Source organism: Coregonus clupeaformis, chromosome 8, assembly GCF_020615455.1.
Source record: "Coregonus clupeaformis isolate EN_2021a chromosome 8, ASM2061545v1, whole genome shotgun sequence".
NCBI classification, from domain to species: Eukaryota; Metazoa; Chordata; class Actinopteri; order Salmoniformes; family Salmonidae; genus Coregonus; species Coregonus clupeaformis.
The window spans coordinates 63,242,407-63,264,131 of NC_059199.1; positions in this window are offsets into that span (position 1 = coordinate 63,242,407).

Genomic DNA, 21,725 nt, shown 5'->3' on the forward strand with positions numbered 1-21,725 from the left:
TATGTGGAGATATTGAAGCAACATCTCAAGACATCAGTCAGGAAGTTAAAGCTTGGTCGTAAATGGGTCTTCCAAATGGACAATGACCCCAAGCATACTTCCAAAGTTGTGGCAAAATGGCTTAAGGACAACAAAGTCAAGGTATTGGAGTGGCCATCACAAATCCCCTATAGAAAATGTGTGGACAGAACTGAAAAATGTTGTGCAAGCAAGGAGTCCTACAAACCTGACTCAGTTACACCAGCGTTGTCAGGAGGAATGGGCCAAAAATCACCCAACCTATTGTGGGAAGCTTGTGGAAGGATACCCGAAACTTTGTATATTCAACATCCCTGGTGATACACCTCTTCGTTCTCCTACTTGTTCACTTTGTGGTTGTTGTTCTCTCACTCAATCTCTCTCTTCTCTCTCACTTTATCTCTCACTTGATTTCTCTCTCTCTGTGTTTCTCTGTCTCTGTCTCTCTCTTTCTCTCTCTCTCTCTCTTTTCTCTTTCTGGGTTGTTCCACCAATTAGCTGCCTTTTGAGTAGTGTAACTTCATAAAGAAATATTGTTTACGTTCTCTCATAAAGAGCACATGTTCTAAAAAACACTTTTCCCATCTCAAGAGGTTAAATAACAAAATGACTATAGTAAGTGCCAAATAAAGTAACAGGGTTGACCGCAGGGTTAATGATTGTGTCTTAAATCAGCTATAAATCCTCTTGTGACAGGGGGATGGAAGCTTGTTATGTACAAAAGGGAAAGGCAATTGATTTTTGTTTTACATTTCAGTCAATCTATGGGTAACAGGGTTATGCTTGATCCGTTCAGTTTTCCACAACAAAACACCAGAAAATTGTAAAAAAGTGGAATAATGGTGCAGCCGTTTTACGGTTTTACGTTTCACAACCAATTGTGCTATTCTGTGTGTTTTTTCAAGTTTTTTGTAACTTTTTTTGTACACAATATTTCTGCCACAGTCTCTTATGACTGAAAGGAGCTTCTGGACATAAGAACAGCGATTACTCACGAAGATGTTTTCTTTAAAGAAAGGTGGCGAAAGATTTACTGCTCCTCCCGGACCAGGTCCAAATCCCTGTCATTCGCATGAAGAGGAGACGCCGATACGGGGGCCGCAGATCAGGGTGCTTGGTGAGAATTAGTCGGCGAGTGGATAATCTACCTTTACCATCTGTCCTACTGACGAACGTGCAATCACTGGAGAATAAACTGGATGAGCTCCGTTCAAGACTATCCTACCAACGGGACATTAAAACTTGTAATATCTTATGTTTCACAGAGTCGTGGCTGAACGAGGACATGGATAATATATAGTTGGTTGGGTTTTCCGTGCATCGGAAAGACAGAACAGTAACCTCCGGTAAGACGATGGGTGGTGATCTGTGTCTATTTGTCAAAATAGGCTGGTGAACAATCTCTAATATTAAGGAAGTCTCAAAGTTTTGCTCGCCTGAGGTAGAGTACCTCATGATAAGCTGTAGACCACACTCTTTACCAAGAGAGTTTTCATCTATATTTTTAATAGCTGTCTATTTACCACCGCAAACCGATGCAGGCACTAAGACCGCACTCAATGAGCTGTATAAGGCCATAAGCAAACAAGAAAATTCTTACCCAGATTCGGCGCTCCTAGTGTCCGGGGACTTTAATGCAGGAAAACTTCAATCATGTTTAACTCATTTCTACCAGCGTGTCACATGTGCAACCAGAGAAGAAAAAAAACTCTGTAGCACTCATGTCTGTAGGCAAGTGATCATAGCTCACATCAACACCATCAGCCCAGAAACCCTAGACCCACTACAATTTACATACCACCCCAACAGATCAACAGATGACGCAATTTCTATTGCATTCCACACAGCCCTTTCCCACCTGGAAAAAAGGAACAACTACGTGAGAATGCTGTTCTTTGACTACAGCTCAGCGTTCAATACCATAGTGCCCTCAAAGCTCATTACTAAGCTACGGACCCTTGGACTAAACACCTCCCTCTGCAACTGGATCCTGGACTTCCTGACGGGCCGCCCCCAGGTGGTAAGGGTAGGTAACAACACATCTGCCATGCTGATCTTCAACACGGGGGCCCCTCAGGGTTGCGTGCATAGTCCCCTCCTGTACTCTCTGTTCACCCACGACTGCGTGGCCACGCATGACTCCAACACCTTCATTAAGTTTGCAGACGACACAACGGTGGTAGGCCTGATCGCTGACAACGATGAGACAGCCTACAGGGAGAAGGTCAGAGACCTGGCCGTGTGGTGACAGGACAACAACCTCTCCCTCAACGTGAGCAAGACAAAGGAGATGATTGTGGACTACAGGAAAAATAAGAGGACTGAGCACGCCCCCATTCTCATCAATGAGGCTGTAGTGGAGCGTGTCGAGAGCTTCAAGTTCCATGGCGTCCACATCACTAACAAACTATCATGGTCCAAACACACCAAGACAGTCATGCCCTCATAACAACGCCTATTCAGCAAACTGAAACGATTTAGCATGGTTCCTCAAATCCTTAAAAAGTTCTACAGCTGCACCATCGAGAGCATCCTGCCTCATTGCATCACCACTTGGTATGGCAACTTCTCGGCAACTGACCACAAGGCGCTACAGAGGGTAGTGCGTACAGCCCAGTACATCACTGGGGCCAAGCTTCCTGCCATCAAGGACCTCTATACCAGGCGGTGGCAGAGGAAGGCCCTCAAAATGGTAAAAGACTCCAGCCACCCTAGTCAGACTGTTTTCGCTGCTACTGCACGTCAAGTGGTACCGGAGCGCCAAGTCTAGGTTCAAAAGGCTCATTAACAGCTTCTACCCCCAAGCCATAATACTGCTAAACAGTTAATCAAACGGCTGCCTGGACAATTTGCATTGACCCCCTTTTTTACGTTGCTGCTACTCGCTATTTATTATCTATGAATAGTCACTTGACACCTACCTTTATGTAAAGTACCAGTCAAAACTTTGGACAACCTACTCATTCAAGTTATATTTTTTATTTATTTTTTACGATTTTCTACATTGTAGAATAATAGTGAAGACATCAAAACTATGAAATAACACATATGGAAACATGTAGTAACCAAAAAAGTGTTAAACAAATCAAAATATATTTTATATTTGAGATTCTTCCCCTTTGCATTGATGACAGCTTTGCAAACTCTTGGCATTCTCTCAACCAGCTTAACCTGGAATGCTTTTCCAACAGTCTTGAAGGAGTTCCCACATATGCTGAGCACTTGTTGGCTGCTTTTTCTTCACTCTGCCGTCCGACTCATCCCAAACCATCTCAATTTGGTTGAGGATGGGGGATTGTGGAGGCCAGGTCATCTGATGCAGCACTCACAAAGACACGGCGGTTGGAACCAAAAATCTCCAATTTGGACTGCAGACAAAAGGACACATTTCCACCAGTCTAATGTCCAATGCTCATGTTTCTTGGCCCAAGCAAGTCTCTTCTTCTTATTGGTGTCCTTTAGTAGTGGTTTCTTTTCAGCAATTCGACCATGAAGGCCTGATTCACACGGTCTCCTCTGAACAGTTGATGTTGAGATGTGTCTGTTACTTGAACTCTGTGAATCATTTATTTTGGATGCAATTTCTGAGGCTGGTACTCATGAGAGCCAGTTTCATCATAGCGCTTGATGGTTTTTGTGACTGCACTTGAGGAACCTTTCAAAGTTCTTGAAATGTTCTGTATTGACTGACCTTCATGTCTTAATGTAATGATGGACTGTCGTTTCTCTTTTCTTATTTGAGCTGTTTTTGCCATAATATGGACTTGGTCTTTTACCAAATAGGGCTATCTTCTGTATACCCCCCCTACCTTGTCACAACACAACTGATTGGCTCAAACACATTAAGAAGGAAATAAAATCCACAAATTAACTTTTAAGAAGGCACACCTGTTCATTGAAATGCATTCCAGGTGACTACCTCATGAAGCTGGTTGAGAGAATGCCAAGAGTGTGCAAAGCTGTCATCAAGGCAAAAGGGGGCTATTTGAAGAATCTCAAATATAAAATATATTTTGTTTTGTTTAACACTTTTTTGGTTACAACATGATCCATATGTGTTATTTCATAGTTTTGATGTCTTCACTATTATTCTAAAATGTAGAAAATAGTAAAAATAAAGAAAAACCTTTGAATGAGTAGCTGTTCTAAAACTTTTGACCAGTAGTGTACTGTAGATGTACAGAATAACATGACATGTAACATGACAACACAGAGAGAGAGAGAGAGAGAGAGAGAGAGAGAGAGAGAGAGAGAGAGAGAGAGAGAGAGAGAGAGAGAGAGAGAGAGAGAGAGAGAGAGAGAGAGAGAGAGAGAATAGTGTCTTTCAGTGAGCTCCTCTCCATTCTATAATAGCATTTTCATATTGCTTTGTTTGGATCATGTGAACTTTCAAAAGCTCAGGCTGTCACCCTACTACGCTAAGATGTATTAATATACTGGGATAATTTACCAAAGCAATCAGCTACACTTTCCTTTACATTAGGTATCAAATCAAATCAAATTTTATTTTATTAGTCACATGCGCCGAATACAACAGATGTAGACCTTACCGTGAAATGCTTACTTACAAGCCCTTAACCAACAATGCAGTTCAAGAAATAGAGTTAAGAAAAATATTTATTGTCAAAGTAAATAGTACGGGTGGCCATTTCATTAATTGTTCAGCATGCTTATGGCTTGAGGGTAGAAGCTGTTAAGGAGCCTTTTGAGTTGAGTTTGAGTTTGAGTTTATTTTTACAGGGACAGTGCACATTAATCAACGTTTCAGTAAAAGTGCCGGTTTTAGCCAGCCGGCTAATTTTCAACCGCAGTCCCTGGGCAGGTTATTATTTTGGACCTAGACTTGGCGCTCAGGTACCGCTTGCCATGCGATAGCAGAGAGAACAGTCTATGACTTGGGGCATTCCTCTGACACCGCCTGGTATAGAGGTCCTAGATGGCAGGAAGCTTGGCCCCATTGATGTACTGGGCCGTACACACTACCCTCTGTAGCGCCTTGCGGTCGGAATTCTAACAGTATATAATTCTAACAGTATATAATAATAGCATGTATGAACTTTTACCAGGTATTTCTTACATATTTCTTACAAAAAATGAATCGTATTCGTTATTCATAGACTAATGCAAATACTATGTTATTCCAGTGGTTTGTACAAAACTTTATTTAAAAACCGATTTAATGGAGTGTGACAAAGCATCCTCAAATCATTCACACAACAATCCAACCACCAATTGCCTTGGGTGAAGCTCAGGAGCCATTTTGTGCCAGAGGGCTCACCACACATCCGCTTCTATAGTCCCAGTGGTCTGACAGTTAACATGACCCAACACCTATGGTGAGAAACAGCCGTTAAGCTCAGGAGCCATTTTGTGCCTGAGGGTTCACCAGTCATCAGCTTCTTCAGGGCCTGTGAGCTCCCAGTGGGTCTTTGGGCTGACAGTTAACATGAGACTGGATGATGCTCAGTGCTTTATGGTTTATTATTGATGGCATTTCATGTTTCCTTCACCTTTAGGTCAGCTCGATACTGTCTGACGGTTGACTTTTAGTTAAGGGAATTAAAAAGGTCTGTAAGTCTGTTCGTACACACACACAGACACACACACACACACACACACACACACACACTGGAAGTCGGTAAATGTACACACACTTCGAAGTCTCTGCAGTCAATAATCACACGTGTGTGTGTGTGTGTGTGTGTGTGTGTGTGTGTGTGTGTGTGTGTGTGTGTGTGTGTGTGTGTGTGTGTGTGTGTGTGTGTGTGTGTGTGTGTGTGTTTGTGTGTGTGTGCGTGTGTGTGTGAACATGTGTGTGAAAGTGTGTGTGAAAGTGTGTGTGTGTGTGTTTGTGTGTGAGTGTGTGTTTGTGTGTGTGTGTGCGCATGGTGGGTGGATGTCTATATGTTGCGTGCTGTGTGTGTGTGTGTGTGTGTGTGTGTGTGTGTGTGTGTGTGTGTGTGTGTGTGTGTGTGTGTGTGTGTGTGTGTGTGTGTGTGTGTGTGTGTGTGTGTGTGTGTGTGTGTGTGTGTGTGTGTGTGTGTGTGTGTGTGTGTGTGTGTATGTGTGTGTGTGTGTATGTGTGTGTGTGTGTGTGTGTGTGTGTGTGTGTGTGTGTGTATGTGTGTGTGTGTGTGTGCGTACGTGCTGACTAATGCAAACCGGCTTTAATGAACTGTAAACACACACTGCCGTTACTGTGTCTGTTAGCTGCTAGTTTCCTCCTCTCTTGCTACACACACACACACACACACACACACACACACACACACACACACACACACACACAGCACGCAACATATAGACATCCACCCACCATGCGCACACACACACACAAACACACACTCACACACAAACACACACACACACACTTTCACACACACTTTCACACACATGTTCACACACACACGCACACACACACAAACACGCACACTTTCACACACATGTTCACACACACACGCACACAGACACACACACACACACACACACACACACACACACACACACACTCACCCCTATGCCAGGCAGCCAGTGACACTTGCCCTCCTGTAGCATACAGAGAGGAACATAAAGTCTTACAAACAGTGTCAGCCTTGGCTGGGTGAGAAGGGGAGATGGATGGGCTCTGGGCTAGGTGAGAAGGGGAGATGGATGGGCTCTGGGCTAGGTGAGAAGGGGAGATGGATGGGCTCTGGGCTGGGTGAGAAGGGGAGATGGATGGGCTCTGGGCTGGGTGAGAAGGGGAGATGGATGGGCTCTGGGCTGGGTGAGAAGGGGAGATGGATGGGCTCTGGGCTGGGTGAGAAGGGGAGATGGATGGGCTCTGGGCTGGGTGGGAAGGGGAGATGGATGGGCTCTGGGCTGGGTGAGAAGGGGAGATGGATGGGCTCTGGGCTGGGTGAGAAGGGGAGATGGATGGGCTCTGGGCTGGGTGAGAAGGGGAGATGGATGGGCTCTGGGCTGGGTGGGAAGGGGAGATGGATGGGCTCTGGGCTGGGTGGAAAGGGGAGATGGATGGGCTCTGAGCTGGGTGGGAAGGGGAGATGGATGGGCTCTGGGCTGGGTGGGAAGGGGAGATGGATGGGCTCTGGGCTGGGTGAGAAGGGGAGATGGATGGGCTCTGGGCTGGGTGAGAAGGGGAGATGGATGGGCACTGGGCTGGACTGTTCGCCTCTAATAGATGGCCGGATCAAGCACATCGCTCAAGATTGACTTCGAAATTGGAAGTCTATCCATGTCCTGAGGACGTCAGGAAATGCCTTCAAAACCCAGCCACTAGGGGCAACAGTGAGCCCTATAACCATTAAGTAGGCTTGGGTTTTGCTAGGGTGTTGTGGACTGGGGGTGGCAAATGGGCGTAATCAGAAGGTTGCGTGTTCGATCCCCAATGGTGGACACTGGTTTTTCTCAACTCTTACCTTTTCCATTGGGAATACGTGCCCAAACATGGTTTAACCCTATCCAAAACCTTCAAAATGTTACATATGGAGCAACTTCGAAATTTGGAGAAACGGAACGATTCTGAACAGGAGGAGTCAACCTAGGGTGTCAAAAACACAAATTTGACAGTTGGAGCAACTTCAAAATGAAACGTTTGGAGGAACGTGGATCAACATCTAATTCTGATGTGAAACTGTGACTCGTTGGGTCATATAGGTTTCCGCCAACCCCAAACACACCCGGGAGGCGTTGCCTTCATCAGCGGAGGATACTCTACAACCAGTCGACCCAGCGAGCCAGCACATCAGCCCATTCAGTAACCCGCTCAGGTCAGCGATGCCCATTTATCCCTCCCGGATTAATATGATGGTACACCATCCAAATGCTGTTGCTTCCTACTTCAGTGCTCCCTTTATTTTACCCATCAGAGGGGAGCTCCCACCACCGAGAGGTCCAAGGCTGCCACGGTGATTTTTCTGCTGACTGGGCGGGTGTTGGAATGGACTACGGCCGTCTGGGTGAGAGGAGAGGAGGAGCTTGATTCTTATGAGGGGTTCATGGCTTGGTTTAAATGTATTTCTGATCCCCCGGAGGGCAGAGAGGGAGGTGAGCGGCTACAGCAATTATAGCAGGGGAACCAGGCGGCTGCTGAGCACGCGCTCATCTTTCGGACAGTAGCAGCATCCAGTGGATGAAATGAGCCGGCTCTTCGTACGCTACTTAGAAGAGGTTTATGTGAAGAGGGTCCAGACAGAACTGGCCTGTCGAGACAACAACCTCACCTTGGACACACTCATTGCGATAGCCAGCCATCTAGATAACCTACTTCGGGAGCGCCGGTACTCTCATCGCTTCTCTCCCTCCCTCAGTGAACACTCGGGATCAGAGTCTGAATCCATGGAGGTAGGGGTCACTCGTCTTCTCGCGGCAGATGGATACAGCTGGGGCTCTGTCTGTACAGTGGACAAGGAGGTCACAAGCTCCAGAGGTGTTCGGCATGTCCGAACCCGGGATCCACAAGAGCAGAGGGACGGTCACGTGATCTTCAACCCCCTAGGGCAGGAGTGAGTATTCCATCTTCATCACTGTCTACTAGGCTCTTTTTGGTGTCCATTACACTATCTGACTGTCCCTCGTGTACTGTATCTACAGCATTAGTGGATTCCGGTGCCGTGGGAAACTTTATTGACCAGACCCTTGCCTTCTCTCTTAACATCAACTCATAGCTGCTCTCCTCTCCTTTTCCAGTTCAAGCCCTGGATAGTCGGCCTTTAGGTTCCGGAACCGTCACCCACATCACTCAACCACTCACCCTCACCGTGGAGTCCATTCATCAGGAGAACATTCCCTTCTTCATTACCAGTGCACCAGTCCACAAGATCATCCTCGGCCTCCCTTGGTTTCAACACCACAACCCTACCATCTCATGGTCAAGAATGAGAATTACAGACTGGTCACCCGAATGCCGGAGTGCCCTGTGGTTCCACGTCGGTTGAGAGTCCTGTGGTTGCCCTTCAGCCCAACATCCCGGAGGTATACCAGGACCTGTGGGAGGTATTCTCCAAGACCCGCACCACCTGTCTTCCTCCTAATCACCCCTGGGACCGTGCCATCAACCTGCTATTAGGTTACGCGTCCCCGCGCGGACGCATTTACCCTCTGTCGGTGGCTGAGACCCAGGCCATGGAGGATTACGTCCAAGAGGCGCTCCAACAAGGTTTCATCCGCACGTCCACTTCCCCTGCGTCGGCTGGTTTCTTCTTCATGGCCAAGAAGGATGGAGGTTTACGTCCCTGCGTTGACTACAGAGGACTTAACAAAATTCTGGTTCTTTCCCAAACTGGATCTGTGGTCACCGCATCCGAGAGAGGGATGAGTGGAAGACGGCATTTAGTACGATGTCTGGTCACTACGAGTACTTGGTGATGCCATATGGCTTAGCCAATACTCTGTCAGTGTTCCAGGCATTCGTTAACGAGGTGTTCAGGGACATGCTCGGACGCCAGGTGGTCGTGTATATCGATGACATCCTGATCTACACGGCTACCCTGGAGGATCACATCATTCACTTTCGAGCAGTCCTGGAACACCACCTTGACCTGTTCGTCAAGGCTGAGAAGTGCCAATTTCACCAGAGGACGGTCTCCTTCTTAGACTGCCAAATCAGCACACAGGGAGTGAGGATGGACGACAAGAAGGTAGATGCAGTCAGGTCATGGCCAGTTCCAACCACATTTAAGGGGTTACAACTGTTTTTGGGGTTTGCCAACTTCTACCACCGCTTCATCAGGAACTTCAGCTCTGTTGCCGCTCCTCTCACCTCTCTCCTTAAAGGAGGGCCCCGTAGGTTAGAGTGGAGCCCAGCAGCCGACGAGGCCTTCTGTCTGGTGAAGTTGGCATTAGAGGAGTGGAGACACTGGCTGGAGAGCGCCAAGGAACCATTCGTCATTCTCACCGACCATCGGAACCTGGAGTACATACGGACAGCGAGGAGACTGAATTCGCGCCAAGCAAGGTGGGCCCTTTTCTTCACAAGGTTTGACTTCACGCTGACCTATCGCCCAGGTTCTAAGAACACGAAGGCTGATGCTCTGTCCCGTCTCTACGATTCAGGGGAGGGTCCTGTCCAGAATGCGCCTATAATTCCATCCTCCCCTGAGTCGGAGCTCCTGTGGCCTGGGACGCAGATGCGGACATCCACCAGACTCTGGAGAGGGAGCCCACACCCACTAATTGTCCTCCCGAGCACATTTACGTTCCCACAGGGATAAGGGACCGGCTGCTGACCTGGGCACACACAGCTGTCATCGCTGGACATCCAGGTATTTCTCGCACTACCCAATTCATCTCTGGGAAATACTGTGTGGTCCACCTTAGCGCAGGACTTCACTCACTATGTCAACTCCTGTTCAGTATGTGCACAAACCAAGTCCCACTGGAACGCTCCAGCAGCGAAGCTCCTGCTGCTTCCCGTGCCTCAGCGACCCTGGTCACATCTATCCAGTGACTTTGTAACCGATCTCCCCTCCTCTGATGGTTTCACCACCATTTTGGTGGTATTGGATAGATTTTCTAAGTGCTGTCGTTTAATCCCTCTTCCTGGTCTCCCAACTGCTCTCCAGGTTGCTGAGGCACTATTCCAGCAAGTCTTCCGGCATTATGGCCTTCCGGACAACATCGTCTCCGACCGTGGCCCCCAATTCACATCACAAGAATGGAGGGCCTTCATGGAGAAGCTCTTGATCACGGTCAGCCTCACTTCCGGGTACCGGTCTCAGTCCAACGGGCAGGTGGAGAGGATGAACCAGGAACTGGGGAGGTTCGTGAGGAGTCATTGTCAGGACCGACAGAGTGAGTGAGCACGATTTCTTCCATGGGCATTGTACACCCAGAACTCGCTACTGCTCTCCTCCACTAGGTTGACCGCCTTCCAGCATGTTCTGGGTTTTCAGCCGGCCCTGGATCCGTGGACCCCGAGCCAGACCGAAGTTCCTGCGGTTGATGAGTGGTTCCGGCATCCAGAAGAAGTGTGGAGCAACGCTCACCTGAGACTCCAGTGCCTCATATCCATATCTCTCTTTACAACACCATAGACAGGCCTGTTCTGACCAAAGGGCCTTAAATCCATCTCTCTCTTTACAACAGCATAGACAGGTCTGTTCTGACCCCAGGGCCTCATATCCATCTCTCTCTCTAAAACAGCATAGACAGGCCTGTTCTGGCCTCAGGGCCTCATATCCATCTCTCTCTCTATATCCAAACGTGTTTTTGCATGGATTCTGCATCGCAGTTAACTTTTACCAGCTAGAACCACTATCTCTTGTCCCGGAATCTGTAATATTGACTGGCTGTCATCAGGCTGCCCACTCAAGAGAAAGCTTCAAACTGTAACCAGTGCCTGCAACCTGGTTCAGGTTATCAGTCAACCTACCAGGGGTGGTTACAAACAGTACAGGAATTAAATCATCAACATATATTGATCATATCTTTACTAATGCTACAGAAATTTGTTTGAAAGCAGTATCCAAATCCATTGGATGTAGTGATCACAATATAGTAGCCATATCTAGGAAAACCAAATATGTTGTATAAGAGGTCATACAATAAGTTTTGTAGTGATTCCTATGTTGTTGATGTAAAGAATATATGTTTGTCCGTGGTGTGTAATGAGGAGCAAACAGAAACTGCACTTGAGACATTTATGAAATTGCTTATTCCAGTTACTAATAAGCAGGCACCCATTAAGAAAATGACTGTAAAAACTGTTAAATCCCTGTGGATTGATAAGGAATTAAAAAATTGTATGGTTGAGAGGGATGAGGCAAAAGGAATGGCAAATAAGTCTGGCTGCACAACCGATTAGCAAACGTATTGCAAATTGAGAAATCATGTGACTATACTGAATAAAAAGAAGAAGAAACAACACTATGAAACAAGGATAAATGACATAAAGAATGGTAGTAAACAGCTTTGGAGCACCTTAAATGAAATTTTGGGAAAAAAGGCAAACTCAGCTCCATCATTCATTGAATCAAATGGCTCATTCATCACAAAACAAACTGATTTTGCCAACTACTTTAATATTTTTTTAATTGGAAAGCTTAGCAACCTTAGGTATGACATGCCAGCAAGAATTGCTGACACTACACATCTAAGTATACTGTATCTGACCAAATTATGAAAGACAAGTATAGTTTTTTTAATTCCGTAATGTGAGTGTGGAAGAGGTGAACAAATTATTGTTGTCTATTAACAATGACAAGCCACCGGGGTCTGACAACTTGGATGGAAAATTGCTGAGGATAATAGCGGACGATATTGCCACTCCTATTTGCCATATTTTCAATGTAAGCCTATTAGAATGTGTGTGCACCCAGGCTTGGAGGGAAGCAAATGTCCTTCCGCTACCTAAGAATAGTAAAGCCCCCTTTACTGGCTCAAACAGCCGACCAATTAGCCTGTTACTAACCCTTAGTAAACTATTGGAAAAAATGGTGTTTGACCAGATACAATGCTATTTTACTGTAAACAAATTGACAACAAACTTTCAGCATGCTTATAGAAAAGGACATTCAACAAGCACAGCACTTACACAAATGACTGATGATTGGCTGAGAGAAACTGGTGATAAAAAGATTGTGGGGGCTGTTTTGTTAGACTTCAGTGCGGCTTTTGACATTATTGATCATCGTCTGCTGCTGGAAATACTTATGTGTTATGGATTTATACCCCATGCTATAATGTGGATAAAGAGTTACTTGTCTAACAGAACACAGAGGGTGTTCTTTAATGGAAGCCTCTCAAACATAATCCAGGCAGAATCAGGAATTCCCCAGGGCAGCTGTCTAGGCCCCTTGATTTTTTCCATCTTTACTAATGACATGCCACTGGCTGTGTGTCTATGTATGTGGATGACTCAACACTATACACGTCAGCTACTACAGCAACTGAAATAACTGCAACACTTAACAAAGAGTAGCAGTTCATTTCGGAATGGGTGGCAAGGAATAAGTTAGTCCTGAATATTTCCTAAACTAAAAGCATTGTATTTGGGTCAAATCATTCACTAAACCCTAAACCTCAACTACATCTTGTAATGAATAATGTGGAAATTGAGCAAGTTGAGGTGACTAAACTGCTTGCAGTAACCCTGGATTGTAGACTGTCATGGTCAAAGCATGTTGATACAACAGTGGCTAAAATGGGGAGAAGTTTGTCCATAATTAAGCGCTGCTATGCCTTCTTAACAACACTATCAACAAGGCAGGTCCTACAGGTCCTAGTTTTGTCGCACCTGGACTACTGTTCAGTCGTGTGGTCAGGTGCCACAAATAGGGACTTAGAACAGGGCAGCACGGCTGGCCCATAAAAGTACACGGAGAGCAAACATTGATGACATGCATGTCAGTCTCTCCTGGCTCAGAGTGGAAGAGAGATTGACTTCTTTACTGCTTGTTTTTGTGAAAGGTGTCGACGAGCTGAATGTACTGAGCTGTCTGTTTGGAACACTGGCACACAGCTCGGACACCCATGCATACCCCACAAGACATGCCACCAGAGGTCTCTTCACAGCCCCCAAGTCCAGAACAGACTATGGGAGGCACACAGTACTACATAGAGCCATGACTACATAGAACTCTATTCCACATCAGGTAACTGATGCAAGCAGTAGAATCAGATTTAAAAAAACAGGTAAAAATACACCTTGTGGAACAGCGGGGACTGCGAAGAGACACACACACAGGTACATACACACATAAATATAGACACACACTCTACACACACATACACATGGATGTTGTATTGTAAATATGTGATAGTGGAGTAGAGGCCTGAGGGAACACACTAAATGTATTGGGTAAAGTGTTATGAAATATAATGTTATGTAATATTTTAAATTGCATATAACTGCCTTAATGTTGCAGGACCCCAGGAAGAGTAGCTGCTGCCTTGGCAGCAGATAATGGGGATCCTTAATAAATACAAATACAAAAACAGCATAGACAGGCCTGTTCTGGCCTCAGAGTCTCAAATCCATCTCTCTCTTTATATCATTGTAGACAGGCCTTTTCTGAGCACAGGGCCTCATATCCATCTCTCTCTTTATATCATTGTAGACAGGCCTTTTCTGACCACAGGGCCTCAAATCCATCTCTCTCTTTATATCATTGTAGACAGGCCTTTTCTGACCACAGGGCCTCAAATCCATATCTCTCTTTATATCATTGTAGACAGGCCTTTTCTGACCACAGGGCCTCAAATCCATCTCTCTCTTTATATCATTGTAGACAGGCCTTTTCTGACCACAGGGCCTCAAATCCATCTCTCTCTTTATATCATTGTAGACAGGCCTTTTCTGACCACAGGGCCTCAAATCCATCTCTCTCTTTATATCATTGTAGACAGGCCTTTTCTGACAACAGGGCCTCAAATCCATCTCTCTCTTTATATCATTGTAGACAGGCCTTTTCTGACCACAGGGCCTCAAATCCATCTCTCTCTTTATATCATTGTAGACAGGCCTTTTCTGACCACAGGGCCTCAAATCCATCTCTCTCTTTATATCAGCATAGACAGTCCATTCTGTTATGCATATTTATATGCTGGCCGCTGACTGACTGACTGCCCACAGTGAAGACATCCCAGATAAACCTGTCCTTCTTCCAGGAGATCAAAATAGCTGCCAGGGAGAAAAAAAGGGAGGCTGTTGGGAGTGATAAAGAGAGAGGGAGAGATGCAGAAAGAGAGAGCGACTGAGAGAGAAAGAGAGACAGAGACAGAGAGACAGAACTGTGAACCCATGAGTCATTATCCAGCTGTGTGTCTGTATGTGTTTGAACAACTGATGAACACCTGACCTGATATGACCTACTGTACTGCTTTGACTGTCATGACCTTCCTCACATGCTGACAGTAGCAGTGAAGAAAAGGGAAGAGAATATCAGCTGTGACATACCACCCCGCCTCCTCCCGACTCCACATATGGAACAGAAGTGACCTGAGCAGAATAAAGACTCTACAGTGTTGAGATATTGGTGATTGTCACACTCCTGTCTGCCCTTCCGCCTCCCTCCATCTCCCTCCATCTTCATGTTTTCTATTTTATTTTCTTCTGTGTGTCAGGTGATGGGGTGATGGAGATGGGGAGATGGGGAGATGTGTGTGTGTGTGTGGTTGTTTATCTCAGACCTGTCACTGTGGTCATGGCGGCGGTCTATCTGGAAGACACCCGATCTGTAACATGCGGTTACACTCCACCACACTCATACACACCACAAAATGCAAAGCAGCCCACACCAAGCCCCAGGGACCACTGTGTGTGTGTGAAGACAGGCTATGTGCACACTGCCTACAAAATGAGGTGGAAACTGAGCTGCACTTCCTAACCTCCTACCAAATGTATGACCATATTAGAGACACATATTTCCCTCAGATTACAGAGATCCACAAATAATTAGAAAACAAACCCAATTGTGATAAACTCCCTTCTCTACTGGGTGAAAAACCACAGTGTGCCATCACAGCAGCAAGATTCGTGACCTGTTGCCACAAGAAAAGGGCAACCAGTGAAGAACAAACACCATTGTAAATACAACCCATATTTATGTTTATTTATTTTCCCATTTGTACTTTAACTATTTGCACAATGTTACAATATTGTATATAGACATAATATGACATTTGAAATGTCATTATTCTTTTGGAACTTCTGAGTGTAATGTTTACTGTTCATATTTATTGTTTATTTCACTTTTGTTTACTATCTACAATGTTAACATACGTTTCCCATGCCAATAAAGCCCTTAAATTGAAATTGAATTGAATTGAGAGAGAGAGAGAGAGCGAGAGAGAGAGAGAGAGAGAGAGAGAGAGAGAGAGAGAGAGAGAGAGAGAGAGAGAGAGAGAGAGAGAGAGAGAGAGAGAGAGCGAGAGCGAGAGAGCGATAGAGAAGGTGTGAAGTGAGAGGTGTCAAAGCCCTTGAGCCCAACAATGGCAGGAGAGATCGCACAGTCTACCCCAACAAAATGGAGAGGCCTTAGAAGCACTCTCCCGCTGTTCAGAGGTAATTCAAATACAGAACCCTCTGTATGTAAAGAATGATAAGACACGAAAAGAGTACAAAATGAAACTCCTTATGGGAAATCAGGAAAGAAATGGGAACATAAGCAACCTTATCTTCCACACATACCATCCCCTGGCATGGCACAGTGCTATACTAGCACACTACCCCTCTGTTAAGAGGGGGGGTGTTAGCGATGGGTGGAAACTCAGGATACTAGACAACGAGGACTCTGAGTCAAGTAATATAAATCTGTATAAATCTGGAAGGATTACTTTATCCTATCCCAAGTATTCCTTAAAGAGGTGGGGTTTAAAATGTCTCCGGAAGGTGGTGAGTGACTCCACTGTCCTGGCGTCGTGAGGGAGCTTGTTCCACCATTGGGGTGCCAGAGCAGCGAACAGTTTTGACTGGGCTGAGCAGGAACTATGCTTCCGCAGGGGTAGGGGAGCCAGCAGGCCAGAGGTGGATGAACGCAGTGCCCTCATTTGGGTGTAGGGACTGATCAGAGCCTGAAGGTACAGAGGTGCCGTTCCCCTCACAGCTCCGTAGGCAAGCACCATGGTCTTGTAGCAGATGCGAGCTTCAACTGGAAGCCAGTGGAGTGTGCGGAGGAGCGGGGTGACGTGAGAGAACTTGGGAAGGTTGAACACCAGACGGGCTGCGGCATTCTGGATGAGTTGTAGGGGTGTAATGGCACAGGCAGGGAGCCCAGCCAACAGCGAGTTGCAGTAATCCAGACGGGAGATGACAAGTGCTAGAATCCCCGTACTTTAATGAAGACAGCTTCTCCATCCTGGAGGGGTAAATCAATCATTTCCAGACCCAGGAACATGTACTAGTCTGTGGCAACCTAAATGCCAGAACTGGACAAGAACCTGACACCCTCAGCACACAGGGGGACAAACACCTACCTGGAGGTAACAGCATTCCATCTAGACACCATTGCCCTAGAGCACACAAAAAACTATACATACCTCGGCCTAAATATCAGCGCCACAGGTAACTTCCACAAAGCTGTGAACGATCTGAGAGACAAGGCAAGAAGGGCCTTCGATGCCATCAAAAGGAACATAAAATTTGACATACCAATTAGGATCTGACTAAAAATACTTGAATCAGTTATAGAACCCATTGCCCTTTATGGTTGTGAGGTCTGGGGTCCACTCACCAACCAACAATTCACTAAATGGGAAAAACACTAAATTGAGATTCTGCATGCAGAATTCTGCAAAAAATATCCTCAGTGTTCAACGTAAAACACCAAATAATGCATGCAAAGCAGAATTAGGATGATACCGGCTAATTATCAAAATCCAGAAAAGAGCCGTTAAATTCTACAACCACCTAAAAGGAAGCGATTCCCAAACCTTCCATAACAAAGCCATCACTACAGCAAGATGAAGCTGGAGAAGTGTCCCCTAAGCAAGCTGGTCCTGGGGCTCTGTTCACAAAGACAAACAGACCCCACAGAGCCCCAGGCCAGAAACACAATTAGACCCAACCAAATCATGAGAAAACAAAAAGATAACTACTTGACACATTGGAAAGAAGTCACTCTTTCACTCTTTCTCTCTACCTCTCTCTCTACATCTCTCTCTCTCCCTCTACCTCTCTCTCTCTCTCTACCTCTCTCTCTACCTCGCTCTTTACCTCTGTCAACAAATACTATATTTTCTTTATCACTAGCTTTAGAAAAATATGCACATTTCAACAGTAGCAAACAGTTACCATCGACACACTTTGCTTTGCTAACCTCCATAGGAAGTGGGTTGGATATGACAATACCCAACCCACTGTACAATATCCAACACTTGAAGATACAGGAGTCATCTTTCCTGTGTTGTCTTTTGCGTGCTAAGGTAAAAGAGGTTTGGAGACCGCTGGTTGTCTGTAAAACTGTGCGTATGTGTTTTATGAACACGGTTAGCTGTGAATCCTATGAATGGTAAGGTTAAAGAGGGTGGTGTTGTCTATAAAAACCTGTCTATTTCTTATTGATGGCTCAGCAAACTGTCTGGTCAGCATTTTAATGAGACACTAAACCAGGCTAAACCAGGCTGGACAGCCATAGTCATAATCCTTCCCTGGTCTTCCAGTAGGATCAGGACATTGTTGCTGTGTTTTTACAGTTAGCCTGCTTGTGTGTGGGGGTGCTTGTGTGCGTGCGTGCGTGTGCGTGTGCGTGTGCGTGTTGAAGAGAAGTCGTTTTAATTATGCATGTGTGTTAGTCTGGATACTGTGTGTGTTTGGATGTTTGTTAGGCTGGATACTGTGTGTGTTTGGATGTTTGTTAGGCTGGATACTGTGTGTGTTTGGATGTTTGTTAGGCTGGATACTGTGTGTGTTTGGATGTTTGTTAGGCTGGATACTGTGTGTGTTTGGATGTGTGTTAGTCTGGATACTGTGTGTGTTTGGATGTTTGTTAGGCTGGATACTGTGTGTGTTTGGATGTTTGTTAGGCTGGATACTGTGTGTGTTTGGATGTTTGTTAGGCTGGATACTGTGTGTGTTTGGATGTGTGTTAGTCTGGATACTGTGTGTGTTTGGATGTTTGTTAGGCTGGATACTGTGTGTGTTTGGATGTGTGTTAGTCTGGATACTGTGTGTGTTTGGATGTTTGTTAGTCTGGATACTGTGTGTGTTTGGATGTTTGTTAGGCTGGATACTGTGTGTGTGTGTGTGTGTGGATGTTGTGTGGTATGCTGTGTTTAAAGAATCTTTGAAGACATGATGGTCTCTAGGCTGCTGCAGCTAGCTGATTCAACTCAACAAGTTCTGAGAGGAATTGTGGCGATATTTAGGAAGCTTTGAATCTCAGAAACTTTTCTATTTTGTTTGTTTAAACATCTCAAAAGTTTTGATGACTCCATTCAGCCTCTTACAGCTGTCATAAAAATATAATTAAAACCATCAATATGAATATATTCCTTTGACTCTCTGTTAATTATCAATTACTGTTTTGGGGTCAGAAAGAGATGCTTTAGAGTCTGATATTATCATGGTAATGGAGTGAAACCATGTTTTTTTTCCTTCAGAACAATAAAACTGGTTATTGGAGCATAGATTTACTGAATAACTGAGAACTGGTTAACGGATAATTACTGTTTGTGGATATGGTCGCCTTTTGCAATTCGGTAGAAAGGGTTCTTCTCTTGGTGTTGTAGGTAGTGGATATGCTGTGACGTGAGAAACATTGGTGAGATTGCCTTCACTGCTTAGCCGTATGGTAAAACTGTTGGAGAATGAAATAATAGGATCTTTACCTCAGCTAGTTCAAAGGCGTGAAATTATATTACGCTACAATGCAGCTGTCTCTCTCTCTCTCTCTCTCTCTCTCTCTCTCTCTCTCTCTCTCTCTCTCTCTCGCTCTCTCTTTCTTTCTCTCGCTCTCTCTTTCTTTCTCTCTCTCTCTCTCTCTCTCTCTCTCTCTCTCTCTCTCTCTCTCTCTCTCTCTCTCTCTCTCTCTCTCTCTCTCTCTCTCTCTTTCTCTCTCTCTCTCTCTCTCTCTCTCTCCGTCTCTCTCTCTCTCTCTCTCTCTCTCTGTCTCTCTCTCTCTCTCTCTCTCTCTCTCTCTCTCTCTCTCTCTCTCTCTCTCTCTCTCTCTCTCTCTCTCTCTCTCTCTCTCTCTCTCTCTCTGTCTCTCTCTCTCTCTCTCTCTCTCTCTCTCTCTCTCTCTCTCTCTCTCTCTGTCTCTCTCTCTCTCTCGCTCTCTCTCTCTCTCTCTCGCTCTCTCTCTCTCTCTTTCTTTCTCTCTCTCTCTCTCTCTCTCTCCCTCCTTCCCTCTCTTTCTCTCCTTCCTTCTCTCTCTCCCTCCTTCCTTCTCTCTCCCTCCTTCCTTTTCTCTCCCTCCTTCCCTCTCTCTCCCTCCTTCTCTCTCTACCTCCTTCCTTCTTTCTCCCTCCCTCATTCCCTCTCTCCCTCCTTCCTTCCCTCTCTCTCTCCCTCCTTCATTCTCTCTCCCTCCCTCCTTCCCTCTCTCTCCCTCCTTCTCTCTCTCTCCCTCCTTCCTTCCTTCATTCACTCTCCCTCCTTCCCTCTCTCTCTCCCTCCTTCCCTCTCTCTCTCCCTCCTTCCTTCTCCTCTCCTTCCTTCCCTCTCTCTCTCTCCCTCCTTTATCTCTCCTTCCCTCTCTCTGTCTAAATGGCTGCCAAGAGTCATACAGTACATTCAAATGTTAAATACCTGGGTTGCGGTCACAATCAATTTCCTCTCTTTTCTCCCTCTCTCCCTCCTTCCCTCTCTGCTTCCTTGCTTCCCCCATCCTTCCCTCTGTTAAATACCTGGGTTAACGGTTCATATCTTAATAACCTTGGACTCCGTAATGGGTTCATAATGTCCTCCAGGTGAGAGACCAGAACTCTCTCACCTGGAGAAAGAAATAGTATAATTGTAGAGAGAGTGGGTTGTTCAAGAGATACAGTATGTCAAATCTTATCAAATTGTATTTGTCACATGCTTTATAACAACAGATGTAGACTAATAGTGAAATGTTTACTTACAGGCCCTTCCCAACAATACAGAGAGAAAGAAAATGAAAAATAATAGAAAAATAATAACACGAGGAATAAATACACAATGAGAAACGATAACTTGGCTATATACACGGGGTACCAGTACTGAGTCAATTTGTAGCGGTGCGAGATAATTGAGGTAGATATGTACTAAATATGTAGGGGTAAAGTGATCAGGCAACAGGATAGATAATAAACAGTAGCAGCAGTGTATGTGATGAGTTAAAAGAGTTAGTACAAAAATGGTCAATGCAGAAAGTCTGGGTAGCTATTTTGACAATTTTTAGGACCTTCCCCTGACACCGCCTGGTATAGAAGTCCTAGATGGCAGGGAGCTCAGCCCCAGTGATGTACTGGTACGTACACACTAACCTCTGTAGCGCCTTCAGGTTGGATGCTAAGCCAGTTGCCACACCAAGCGGTGATGCAGCCAGTCAAGATGTTCTCTATGGTGCAGCTGTATAACGTTTTGAGGATCTGAGGGACCAAATATTTTCAGCCTCCTAAGGGGGAAGAGGCGTTGTGGACGAGGGCAGTGTGGAGTGCAATAGAGATTGTGTCTGTTGATCTGTTGGGGCGGTATGCGAATTGGAGTAGGTCCTGGGTGTCTGGGAAGATGGTGTTGATGTGAGCCATGAATTAAATTCTCTTTTCCCCTGAGGCTGTCGGCCGGTCTTGACGATGCATGGAAAAACCAGCGAGATGTACAGTATCTTATCCGTGTTCAACCACAATGCTGAGAAACATATGATATTACAGTTGTTCCTGTCCCATTGATAGGATAATCTCGAACAGAGATCGTCCAGTTTGTTTTGTAGTGACTGTACATTTGCTAATAAAACGCAGGGTAGAGGCGGTGTATTTGCTCACCAAACCTGCCTGGATTAGGGTCCCGGTCCGGTGTTAACAGAACGTACCAGAGCAGCCGACTCGTTGAAGTAGTGACTGTACGTTTGCTAATAAAACGCAGGGTAGAGGCAGTGTATTTGCTCACCAAACATGGTCTCGTCAGGATGCCTGCCCATCTGCCTCTCTTGCGCTGTCGCTGCCTCTTTCTAGTCTCGATGGATTAGGGCCCCGGTCCGGCGTTAACAGAACGTACCAGAGCAGCCGACTCGTTGAAGTAGAAACTGTCCTCCAAATCGGTTGGTGAACGCTGTTCTGATGTCCGGAAACGGTTTTCGGTCAAGGAT